Below are 13,440 nucleotides of genomic sequence, written 5' to 3' on the forward strand. Positions count from 1 at the left end.
GCCCCTGACTAAGGGCACTTGACCTTGTCCCCAACTTGACCTTCCCATTGGAATTTTCTTTTGTTCTCTCTCGCTCACTCCAGCTCTCTCTACCTATTCCCTTCCTGCTGCCACCAAGATACTAGCCTTATGGTGGGATGAAATTCCTTCCCATTCCAAGTGAGAAACAGAGTACATGGGCTAACAACAACTGAGTTTACAAAGTATCAAGTCTGGCCCCAACCCCACTTGTCTGATGTGTGGTTCCATGGCCCGATGGCATAGAGGTCCTTGAGTCAGATTGGTGACCACCCAGCTCTGTTCTTTATTTGTCTTTGGCAAGTTATTTAATGATAGCTGTGGGCTTCAACTGCCGCATGTATAAAATGGAGAAAAAGTAATACCCGATAGGGCCGGTATGAAGATTGAATGAGCTAATACATATCAAGAGCTGAGTATATCCCCTGGGACAAAATAAGCAACCTGCTCAATAAAGTGTCACACACCATCATCATCATCGTTGTCATGTAGAAACCCGTGAACCCTTCACTTCTCAGCTCCTGGTCAATCCCCATAAAGCAGAAGTCATTCTGAATGGACCCTAGAGAAATACTCTCCTAGGAGAGATCCTGTCATAGTGCCTACCTGACTATGACTCTTACTCTTAGATTTCATTTCCACTTGGGGAGATACTCCTTTTCCTTGAGTGATTGGAGGGAAATGAGCTTACCTTTTAAGTGAGAATCCTTCCCCTTCTTACCTGGCTGTGGTTTACCTATACAGGGCTACAGTCTATCTTAACACAAATCTTTACTGTGGCTTTCACATAACATGCAACACAACTTACAATATGTTTTGATATCCAGAAACTATTTCCTAACTGTGGGTTTTGTATCCATTATCTAGTGCCACAATAACACTGCATAACAAACCACCACAAACCACACAACAAACATTTATTACTCCTGCCTCCAAAAGGTGTGTTCAGAAGCTTTGCTGCTCTTGGTTCAGCTAAGTAATTCTGCTGGTCTTGGTTGGACTTGCTAATGTGTGGGAGGATCGTCTGGTTGTTGACTGATCTAGGATCGTCTCCGCTGGGGTGACAGGTGACTTAGCTTTGTTTTGTGTGTGTTTCATCTTCCAGCAGACTAACCCAGACATGTTCTCATGGCTATGGCAGAATACAAGAACAAGTGGGAACTGAAACACTTCTCAGGTCTCTACTTGCAACACATTTGTTAATCAGATGGGCCAAAAAGCAGGTCACAGAGCTAAGTCCAGAGTAGTGCTGAAAGAGTGCTACAATGTAACACGGCAATAGGCAAGGGTAGGGTGCTCATTAAAGGCTTGTTTTGCCTTCCATTTCCTTATACTCCTGTCCAATCAGATCAGGAAAACCACTTGCTGATTCATATTACCGACTCAGGACCCTGTGTCAAGCCAAGATTTTATTGAATATACACTCTAGGATTTGGTTTATTTGTTTGTTTTAATGGAATCTGTAGGGTACTTTTCTTTCTTTTCCCCACTAGGCCAAAAAGTAGCAAAAGAAAACATTCATTTTTAATACTGGATATCTGAACATTTCATGTCATAATCCCTAGGATGACTTATAGCTCCTATTGGGACCAGTCTTCATCCCATGGTATTATGCTAGTCTCAACAAATGAATTTCACACACAAGGAATAATACTCAAATAGCTACTTATTAGAGTTGAATGCTTTTCTCATAAAACTTGCAAAATATAAAATGAGCTTTCCTACTGGAGGTAGACTCTAGGGAGATTTCCTGTGTTAGTTATTTGATATTTTCCTCTCAAATAAAAAAAAAACTGTATTTCCTTTCTGAAGGCATTTCCTAACAAAGCACATAATTACTATTGCCATTTCTTGAGGAGGAAAATTATTTTCACTTGCGTGAAACTTCTCAGATGATGTCTTGGTCAAAAGGGAAGTATGAAGTCCTATTATCAGTTAACACTTCAATCAGTGACTTTATGGGAGGGTTCCTGGACAGCAGCAATGATTTCAGAATGGGCCCTTCCACTTTAAGAGCGAAACCACAACCTCCTGAGTCCCCCTGCAATATAGGAGCTACTTGGGCATATGTATGATTGAGCACGGAGGAAGGGTGGGGCGATGACAGGGGGCAGAGTCCTTGTCCACAGTCTAGCTTGCAGTTGCTTTTGGCCCATCATTTGTGCTAAACAAGGTCAGGTGGGTAATTCATCATAAAGATGTATGAAGGTATGTAATGGTGGGATCCTGGTGTTGCACAGAGCCCCTTCCACTCTTCCCCATATTTGTCACTGACCTCACACCCTTGCACAAAACTTGGACTCTGAGGTCAGACAGCCTTGCGTTAGTATTTTAACTAGACCATTCACAAGCTCTGTGACCTTGAAAATTTTAAACCATTTCTGTGAACTTGAGGCCACTCACATGTAAAGTAAGAATATGTTTCTTACCTGTGCGGCGATGCCTGACCTATAGGAAGTCACTAAATAGGACTTTCCTACCTTAACCACTGTATCTCCTGTCCCTCTCTTTCTGTTCCAACCTCCCCCCTCTCTCCATTCTGGTCCTCTTGTCCCATCTTCACCTCAAGCCTCGCAGGCATTGCTGATCCCAGGAAAAGAGAGACACTAACAGTAGCTAGGTCTTGGATTTGACGCTGGAAGTTTCTATCACCGTCTCTGCAGAAAAGCAGAAATGTGCTGAAGTGAAGAGACACCTGAAGAAAGGAAGAGGGAGCAGAGAGTTTCATCCTAAGAAGAGGGGGAAGTGTGGAATTTTTAGTTTTTCACAGGCTGGAAACCCAGGCTTTCCAGGGAGAGAGGGAGAGAGACTGACCTTACTTTGATTTTCATGGAAATTATCATTTGACTTTGATCTTGAGAGAATGTCACTGAGCCAAATGTTGAGGTTTAGGTTTTTTTTGGGGGGGGGGGATTTTGGGGGGGGGTGTGGAGGCTGTGAGAAAGAAGAGATAAAAAAAAGGGAGGAGATTTCATTCTGAGAGGGATGTGTGTGTGTGTGTGTGTGTGTGTGTGTGTAGCCATGTGGGGCAGGGGATGGGGTGGATGCAGGAACAAGGAAGTCCCTTTTCTTCTCTGCCATACGGAATTCAGGTTTTTTTTTTTTTTTTTAAGATTTTATTTATTTATCTGACAGAGACAGCAGAAAGGGAACACAAGCAGGGGGAGTGGGAGAGGGAGAGGGAGAAGCAGACTCCCCACTGAGCAGGGAGCCCCACTCGGGACTCGATCCCAGGACCCTGGGATCATGACCTGAGCCAAAAGCAGACGCTTAACGACTGAGCCACACAGGCACCCCAGGAATTCAGGTTTAAAGCAGGAAAAGGCTTAAGAGAAACTGAAAGAATACTTAATTCCCTCAGTTCCACGCTAGTTAAAAACACAGGAAAGAAACATGGAACTGAAGAATGTCTAGTATAACAAGCACTGTAAACCTTTTATTATCATATTTGTGGCTTCTGGGGTAGGACTTTAATACCATCTTTTAAGATGTTGCTCACTTAAAGCAATTGTGTTTAATTTTAAATAAAAAAACCTCTCCCAAGTATTTCTTTTCTCCCTTCAGTTAATTTTCCATTTAAGTATATGATTTCCATGCTGAAGAAACTCATGCCCTGAGAGGAATGCATACTTTTAAGTATTTGCACACTTGAAGAGCTCTATTAATTATGTAAAACAACATGAAGATAAAAAGCAGTGCATTGTAGGGGCAGGGATCCCTGCAAAAGTCCTGGGTCACAGCTGGTCACAACTGGCTGTGTGACCTTGGGTGAAGTCCTTGACTTCTCTGAGCCTTAACTCCTTCGTGTGGATTACATCAAGGGTAAAGGTCCTTTCAGCTCTCAAAGTTCTTATAACTAGTCTTGAGGTGACTATAACCTCTAAAGCAAAGTTAATATGACATATAAGAAAGCCATCCACTTCTTAGAGACTGTGGAGCTTAATTGTATAAGCAAATTAACTTCTCCAAACTCCAATGTCCTCATCTATAAAATGGAAATTACAGTAGCATCTCTCCTTCTAGGCTTGTTTTGAGGTTTACATGAGAAAATGTTTGTGAAGAGCTTAGCATAGTGACTGGCATTTAGGAAGTGCCCCAAGAATGAAGGTTAAACAAGAAAAAAAAAAAAAAACAAAAAAACAAGAGAAGCTGCTGTGCTTCTTCAGAGCCTCAGGGTCCAATCACTCCCTGCCTCCCCATTTTGGCACTGTGGGGTCCCCAGTGTTTAAAGGAACAGCGTAAAGCAGAGTTAGCAAAACAAAGATGAGGAGGAAGAAGATGATAATAGCTCGCCAGGCTCTGTTCAAAGTGCTTTATCTGTATGAACTCATTTAATCCTCAAACCAACCCCAGGAGGTAGATAAAATTATCATCCCTATTTTATAGACCAGGAATTTTGAGGCACAGAGAGGTTAAGTGATTTGCTCAATGCCCACACAGCTCCTACAGATCACCCTCAGTGAAGCTGAAAATTGACACTGTCCCTAACATATCTGGAAAAAACAACAGAAAATTACTGGTAGTCTAGCCTTTTTGGTTTTTCGTGGATGCTCAAAAAGTTGGCTGATTAAATAATGTATAAGCCCGAGTTAGCCCCCAAAGTTCCACGCCTGGATCTAGCAGTTTCTTCCCACCTGGTGCTAATGAACATGCAAAAGAAGATCTCAACATTTGTCTAATGACGTTAACTAATGCTGCCCCCTGCATGGTGATTATGAGTGGAGCTGTGCTGTGGCTTCAGCAAGCAGGTGGTAGAAATTCTTAATGAAGATTGCATACAGATTATAGCATTTTGGTGTATTTTACGGTGAAATTGCCAAGGGTTCAAAACCTTTTCCAATTGGCTCCCTTATCCTCAGCACAAATAGGGGGGCTTGATGTAAAGAACTAGAAGCATGGGATGAACTGAATATAAATTGCATTAGAGCTACCCCCACGTTAGAGGACCAACTCAGAATGCTAATGAATAAAGCTTCTGTGATGCTCTTTATGAAAGGAAATCTACAGGAGGCAAAATATGGACTCAGAAGACCAATTCTGACTAAATCTACTGGGGTAGATGGAGACATTTTTGTATTGAGGAATGAGAAGTTTGCTAAGAATTAGGAGCTATTTATACCTAGTTGTATGTGTAAGTGGATAAGTGGACAAGTGAACTTGTTGAAGGATTGGATGTGTTTAAGAAAGATAAAGAAAGTGGTGAATTGCTTCCTATACTGTGAGGAGAAATTTATTCATGCTAATGCTGGCAGATGAACTATTATTGAAAAATGGTTTAATAACAGTGGACCAACCTAGGATTTATTCCAGGGAAATAGAATGAGGATGAATAATTCTTATTCTGTTCTGCTTTGTATGCTTCACAAGGTCATGCTAAGTGTATATGTTAATTTTTTTTCACCCATGGTTGCAGCAAGCGTATTCAAATTCAATTAAATATATATTTCCTAAATACAAAAACAAGGCAAGTAGAAATGAAAAACCTACCTCACTTTTTGGGAAAATTTCCAGGCTAAAGAAGGAAAAGTTGCCTCATAGTAATTTCAAAAGCCTTAAGATTTTTGGTTATAGTCCTTTCTGTTCAGTATCTCAGGGTTGACTATATATATATTTTTTGTTTATGATTTGAATTTCTCTTGAATGGCAAATACTAATTTCTTATAGTTTGAGATATTATCCAAGAGATATTAATGGCTCTGAGGATGCTGAAATGCTCTTTGTATTCATACTTACTCATCATTGAACAAGGCTGCCTTTTCATTTGGAGCAAAAGAAGTTAATTTATACACCGTTATTATATGCACACAAATGCTATTATGGGCATGCACACACAGGGGTCCAACTCTATTCTTAATTATTCATGCTAGTGGAAGGGAGGCAGAGACAACACAGAGCTATACGCAATCCAAAACCCTTAAATATTTTAGTTTAGAATGTCCTGCTTGACTTTCCTTTGGAACTGGAAAACTTACCAAATGATATAGGAATATTTAAGTATTTAATAGGCACCTGCTGTATACAGATTTCTAAGTACCAGGGGACCTTATGAGGTATAAAAGAAATACCTCGTAAATAATTTGCCAAGAGATCAAGTCACTCAAAAGGAGGGATAAACTTAGAGTTGTGATGTTATCTAGAGAGAGAAAAAGGCAACTCATAACAAGGAATTGTAGGAGTAAAATTGTGGTTTCAAGGCAGGAAAGTACAAAGCAAGATTTTGGAGTGAAATCTGTCTTGACTCCAGAGTTGAAGGGACTAGTGGCTATAGTTTTAAGGAATGGAAAAGCATTCCAGATCTCCAGAAAATTGCAGAGAGAAAAGCCTAAGTCAAGTCACCACATTCTGGCTTCAGGATGAGTTGTGGTAAGTGACTTGCCAGATCACAGTGTGTCAGTGGCAGAATAGAGGCTAAAATTCCTGTTTTCTGATCCCTCATTCAGTAAAGGGATAGGGTCCTGGTCTCCTATAATTGGATTAAGTTGCATTTCTCCATGGAACCATTTTAATAGCTATTTTGACTATAGCCACATAAGACACAACAGGTTAAATCAGTTTCACTGACTTGAGTAACTGGGGTTGAAAACTACAGGCACACACCAAGCCAGCCAATGTTCAGTCACACTAAACAATTTGTTCTTCATCGCACTCCCCTTGCATATTTTCTTCAGAGCTGGCATTCAGCTGGAATGCATCAATATGATGGTACAAGTTGTTAAAAAAATTTTTTTTGACAGGAAGTAGGATTTATCGGTGGGCATGAATAAGAAGGGAGTAGGGCCGAGGTTCTCATGAGTGCAGAGCCTGCCATTTGTCCAGGGGGCCATGACTAGGAATATATTTGACCCCACAGCCATTGGGGATAAGCTGCTTTTCAGCCACCTTGTCTCCAAATTCATCCACATTAAACTTAGGGAAGCCCTGCTTCTTGGAAATGTGGATCTTCTGGCAGTCAGGGAACTTGAACTTGGCCCTGCATAGAGCCTCAATCACATGCTCCTTGTTCTGCAGGTGGGTACAGATGGACATGAAGACTTGGCGAACATGGATCCTGGCCACTGCACCCTGGTGCTTTCCAAAGGCACCCCACATAACTGTTTGGAGCCTGGATTGGGGATAGCATGAGGTCAGACATCAATGTCTGCTGAAAAGGTTGTCTCCAAGATCTCTTGGGGCAACCCATTCAATCAACAGGCTGCATACACTATCAAGGAGACTACCGTTTGTAGCCATTGTGCACTGGGCCCCCATGCAGAAAGAGCACAAGTTATTAAAGTAGAAAACACTTTTGTTCCAGTTGGGAAATAGTCACATCTTTGATGGCCCAAATGCTCTTAACCACCTCAAGATCCACTCAGACATCCCCTTAGTCTCCATAATTCAGTAACTAAAGGGGAACAGTCAGAGCCCTTGAAGACCCTGCTTGGGTGCCACAGCCAGCAGCTGTTCTGATCGGCGGGTGCCGGCGCCACCATTCACTCTGGCCGGTCAGCGCTGGGACCGACATTTATTCTGATGAGTCAGTACCAGGGGTGTGTCAGTGGTTAAGAATTGTATTAGGCCTATGTTTTCCCTTCTGTGTTTTTGTTCACAGTGTTCCTTCTGCCTTGAATCATCTCTTTCACCTCTTCACCTTGTACCTCATGTATGTCACAGAGAACTAGCTTCCACAACTGTGGGAGTTGGTGAAGCAGTCTCTAGAAGACTGTCATCTGAGCCTGGAGCTTAAATCCACGTGGCAGGCAGTCAGGAAGGCTGGCACCCCAGGCACAAGGAACGATCAAAACCTAGTCTGCTCTTGCCTCTCACCTTGGTGAGGAGACTATTCCTCAGAAGCCAAAGCCCTTTATCACAGAGCTCAATGTACATGCCTGGCCCAGAAGTCAGGAAAGCTAAAGGAGGATGCAGGGCAAGGTAGAGCAATCACAGGCTCGGTGCTGCTCACACCAACAAGTTAGCAGATCAGCAGTGACATGTGTGCACTACAAAATGGCTGCTGCTTCCGAATCTCCCTCGTGCCTCACCCTAAACCAAAACATAGAAGAAAGGGAATTCTGGGGAATGTAGTTCAGCCTAGCCAAGTTGACACATGACAAAGCCATCACACCTTGGTGTCAAGGCTTAAGTCAAGTGCCATCTCTTACTTCTATCCCCCTTTCTTTTGGTCAAGCTGGAAGTTCTCATTCCCTCCTCCGCGTCCCCAAAGCCCTCTCGCAAAACCACATGGGTGGCATTTCACATGCACCCAGCACTTTCACTGTTAGTCTGCGCGTAGTATTTCTACCACTAGACTGTAGGCTCCTCGAAGTGAGGATCTGAAGGTAGTTACACTGCCCGACAAGTAGCAAGGAGTTCATAAACATTCATGGAATGAACGAGGGAATGAATGAATGAATAATGAACTAACTGACCTGACACTGAGAGGCTGTGGGAAGCAAGATTCCAGGGCAGTATATTCACGATCTATTCCTACCTACCTACCATCCCCAAAACTTAGCAGCTTGAAACAACAGTTAGCATCTCACGGTTTCTGAGAGTTTTGAATCCGGGAGCAGCTTAGCTGGGTCGTTCTGGCTCAGCATCTCTGGTAAAGTCATAGTCAAACTATTGGCTGTGGCTGTAGTCATTTGAAGGGGCTGCAGGATTCAGCTTCCAATCTCACCTACGTGGCTATTGACAGGAGGGCTTTACTTCCTCATCACATGGGCCTCTCCATGGGGCTACTCCCAACATGGCAGCTGGCTTCTCCCAGAGCAAGGAATGCAGGAGAGAGAGGCGGTGCCACACTGCCTTTTACAACCGACTCTGAGTCCTACACTGAGACTTCTACCTTATCTTCTTAGTTAGAAGTGAGTCACTAAGTACAGCCCACACTCAACAGGAGGAGTGTTTACACAGAGTGTGAATACCATGAGGTTTTGATCATTAGAGGCCATCTTAAAGGCTGCCTCACACAAGTGGGAAAAAGGAAGGCTTTAGGCAGGAGACCATGCAATAGCGTTCTTTAGCTGAACTCAAAAAATTAAACTCACTCCCCACTACTTGGTGTGTAGAGTCATGGTTTTTTTTGTTTTGTTTTGTTTTTCCTTTTTTTTTGGTAAAGTCTACTCAAACTGAAAGAAGGCCTCTAATGTCAAGCCAAAGATTGGATTTTGCGGAAATACTTTCAAAGAAGAATGAGGAGAGGGAATCCAATTTGGATCTAACCTTCCTTACAAAAATGATTTCCTTTGCTGCAGCCAAGTTTGATTTGGCCTCTAGAGAATACCGATGAGCAAAATAAAGAGCAGTTTTGATTACACACACACACACACACACACAAAATCCTGAGTTTGTCTTGTCAAAATAAATACTGTAACCTAGTCTAGAGGGTTCCAGGACAATAATAGATGTATTTGTCGAAGAGCTAATAAAGCCAATAATTTATTGAGCACTTCCTAAGCATCAGGTATTGTGGTAAGGGCTTTACGTGTATATGATTACACTTAATTCTCAAAAAATCACATGAGTTAGGTATTGCTATTCCTCCAATTTTTTACACGTGAGTAAATGAAGCTTAGAGAGATGACATGATTTAGAAGTTTAGAGACATTACTTACCTAAGCTCACACAGCTGGCTAGTGCCAGGGCCAGAACTCGATTTTTTTTTTTTTTTTAAGTAGTCTCTATGCCCAGCATGGAGCGCAAAGCGGGGCTTGAACTCATGACCTTGAGATCAAGACCTGAGCTGAGATCAAGAATCAAACACTTACCTAACTGAGCCATCCAGGCACCCTGGCACTCTTCATTTTTGAATGCCTCATCAAACTGCTATCATCATACTTCTGAGAGATACTAGGTACCAGTGTAGGTGCCTATGTTCATGTTTGCCATTCTCAATAACCTTTGAGGTAGGTATTATTATCCCCATTTTGTGGATGAGAAACTAAAGTTCAAAGAAGAGGTCACTTGATTTAGCCCACACAGTTAACATAACAGCAGCCTGGGATTCAAGCCCCACCCTGTGTGAATGAATCACAAGTCTGTACCCCTTCTATCACCTTTATTACCTTCTAGCTCAGTGGTTTTCAAACTGGCAGATCAGAACTTAGGAGTGCATGTGAGGTCAATTAAGTGTGTCCCAACCAGCACTTAAAATACTGAAGTAGATATTTCTATTTTTAATGTTTTGAGGAACCTCCATACTGTTTTCCAGTGGTTGCACTAATTTACATTCCCACCAACAGTGCACAAGGGTTCCTTTTTCTCCACATCCTCACCAACACTTGTGATTTCTGGTCTTTGATTCTAGTCATCCTGACACATGTAAGGTGTTATCTCATTGCGGTTTTGATTGGATTTTCTCCAATGATTCGCGATGTTGAGTGTCTTTTCATGTGTCTGTTGGCCATCTGTGTGTCTTTTTTGGAAAAATGTCTATTCAGGTCTTCTGTCCATTTTTAATCAGATTATGTGGGGGTTTTTGACATTGAGTTGTATAAGTTATGTATTTTAGATATTAACCCCTTATTGAATATATCTTTGCAAATATCTTCTCCCATTCAGTAGGTTGTCTTTTTGTTTTGTTGATAGTTTCCTTTGCTGTACAGAAGCTTTTTATTGTGATGAAGTCCCAATAGTTTATTCTTGCTTTTGTTTCCCTTGCCTTAGGAGACAGAGCTAGAAAAATGTTGCTACAGCTGATGTCAAAGAAATAGCTGCCTATGTTCTCTTCTAGGAGTTTCATGGCTTCAGGTCTCACATTTAGGTCTTTAATCCATCTTGAGTTTATTTTTGTATATAGTGTAAGAAAGTAAAACAGAATGGAGGTTCCTCAACAAATTAAAAATAGAAGTATCAGGGTGCCTGGGTTGCTCAGTCAGTTAAGCATCTGCCTTTGGCTCAGCTCACGATACCAGGGTCCTGGGATCGAGCCCCACATCAGGCTCCCTGCTTAGCGGGGAGCCTGCTTCTCCCTCTCCGTCTTCCACTCCCCCTGCTTATGCTCTCTTGCTCTCAAATAAATAAATAAAATATTAAAAAATAATAGAAGTACCATATGATCTGGTAATTCCACTACTGGGTATTTACCCAAAGAAAATGAAAACCTTAATTTGAAAAGATATATGCACCCCTATGTTTATTGCAGCATTATCTACAATAGCCAAGATATGGAAGCAACCCAAGTGTCCACTGATAGATGACTGGATAAAAAAAGATGTGGTGTACACAAACACACACACACACACACACACACACACACAGGAATATTATGCAGCCATAAAAAGAATGAAATCTTGTCATTTGCAACAACATGGATAGGCCTAGAGGGTATAATGCTAAGTGAAATAAGTCAGACAGAGACAAATGCCATATGATTTCGTTCATTATGTGGAATCTAAAAAGCAAAACAAATGAATAAACAAGCCAAAAGCAGAATTAGACTTATAGATACAGAGAGCAAACTGATGGCTGCCAGAGAGGAGGGAACTGGGGGGCTGGGAAAATAGGTGACGGGGAGTGGGAAACACAGGCTTCCAGTTATGGAATGACTAAGTTACGGGGATAAAAGTTACAGCATAGGGAATAGAGTCAATGATACTGTGATGGTATTGCATGGTGACCGATGGGAGCTACACCTGTGGTGAGCACAGCATCGTGTACTGAGTTGTTGACTCACTGTTGTACACCTGAAACTAATGTAACATTGTGTGCCAACTAAGAAAAATACTGGAGTAGAATAGAATGGAAGGGAAGGAGAAGTGAGACACATAGTAACAGTAAGCGTTGCTTAATGAAAGTTTTATTTCAGTTATGTATGTATGTATGTGTAATTGTGTGATTGTGCCTGTGTGAGATTGTGTGTGCATGATTGTGAGATTGTATGTGTGTATGATTATGTGTGTGTGCATTTCTTACTTTGGTTGCATCAAAAGCATTGGAAAGTCTCTGCCCTAGTCACTCCATCTATTTTTTTTAAAGATTTTGTTTATTTATTTGAGAGCAAGAGCACAAGCAGGGGACAGGGTGGAGGGAGAGGGAGAAGCAGGCTCCCTGCTGAGCAGGGATCTTGACACAGGGCTCAATCCCAGGACCCTGAGATCATGACCTGAGCTGAAGGCAGACACTTAACTGATTGAGCCACCCAGGTGCCCCTCCTCCATCTATTCCTAAGGTCACTGCCAACAGGTAAGTGTCCAGGTTTTAATGATAGCTTACCCTCTAGACACACTTTCCTCTGGCCCTAAGCACCTAGAAAAGGGTAGTTACAATTCTTGTTCCACTTCCTAGTGTCCTTTCTACTAAAATAAAATTATTAAAGACAACCATATGCAATCGGTTAACTTGATCTCAACTTACCAGCTGTGGGACCTTTGTGGAGTGACTTGACTTTTCTAAAGGTAGCCTCCCTGAATTTTACTTTTCCCATCCTTAAAGTTGGGTAATTATGTTCTCACTTACATTGATTGACTGAGATCACGTGAACTTCTTAGCATAGTGCCTAACACAACAATCATTAAATGAGCACCAGCTATTAAGTTATCTACAAAGACTGGAGGAGTCTTAATTGAGTCTCATGTTTGTTTAAGGAAATAAAAGGGTAAGGAGGGAAATGTATTCTTTTCCAGCCTTGAACCCTCCAACTCCATGACAACAAATTAACATAAGTAGGTCTACATCCTTTCAGTTCATTTATTTAGCAAATACTTATTGAATGCCTACTGTGTGCCAGATACTGGGCTCATTTACGACAACATAAGGGTTTTTAAAGGTGAAATCCAAATTTATAGATGCTTCTTAAAGTTGGGGTATATCAGAAGAGCGGAGTGATAAATCACTTTGGCACCTTATTTTACGATTGTGGACAAGAGTGATCATCACTGAACTCTTACATGTACGCTCTGTCAAATGAACTTGAGCGATAATAGCCTCATTTTTTAAAGCTATGTCCACATGGCATATGATTGATTGAATCTGAGGTCCCCACTTTCCATTTTTATAGCTTAGTCCCTTCCTCTACATGCCACAATCAGGAGGATTGATTTTCCTTGTACATTGTCTTTTCTTCTCTCCAATTCCCAGGTCCCTCTTTTTCTCTTCTATACCCTCCCCTGACCACAGACTCTCCTCTTGTGTTCTGCCAATTATCTCCAGCCCTGAGCTAGGGGACCCACATTCTTTTCCTTACACACTTCCAATGAGAGGTAGATGAGCAAGAATCGAAGTGTGAGTCTTAGGGGAAAAGAGCCACAGTGAAAGGACACTGGCTTCTAATTTTTTTGGCGCTCACCACACAAAAATTGCCTTTCCAGGCTTAAGGTGCTTGTGTGTGACTTACCACTCTTTCCCAAAGGCTCACATACAAAAGCAGAGCCTCGAAACTGTTGGTTGATTCTCACTGAACATAAAAATGATGACATTTTAGCCCGTATTCACTATTAAAAA

The 13,440-nt window shown here is 41.8% G+C and overlaps 1 long non-coding RNA gene and 1 other non-coding gene across 3 annotated transcripts in view; both read right to left on the bottom strand.

Annotated features, from left to right (window-relative positions):
- LOC116624481 overlaps positions 1 to 13,440 on the bottom strand; it is a 197,395-nt gene that overhangs the window by 130,259 nt on the left and 53,696 nt on the right. The gene's annotated exons all lie outside the window — the stretch shown is intronic.
- LOC116624501 lies at positions 7,167 to 7,301 on the bottom strand. The gene has a single exon (XR_004297907.1). It is a non-coding gene; the product is annotated as a small nucleolar RNA SNORA70 (small nucleolar RNA).

Source organism: Phoca vitulina, unplaced genomic scaffold, assembly GCF_004348235.1.
Source record: "Phoca vitulina isolate PV1807 unplaced genomic scaffold, GSC_HSeal_1.0 scaffold67, whole genome shotgun sequence".
In the NCBI taxonomy this organism is placed as follows: Eukaryota; Metazoa; Chordata; class Mammalia; order Carnivora; family Phocidae; genus Phoca; species Phoca vitulina.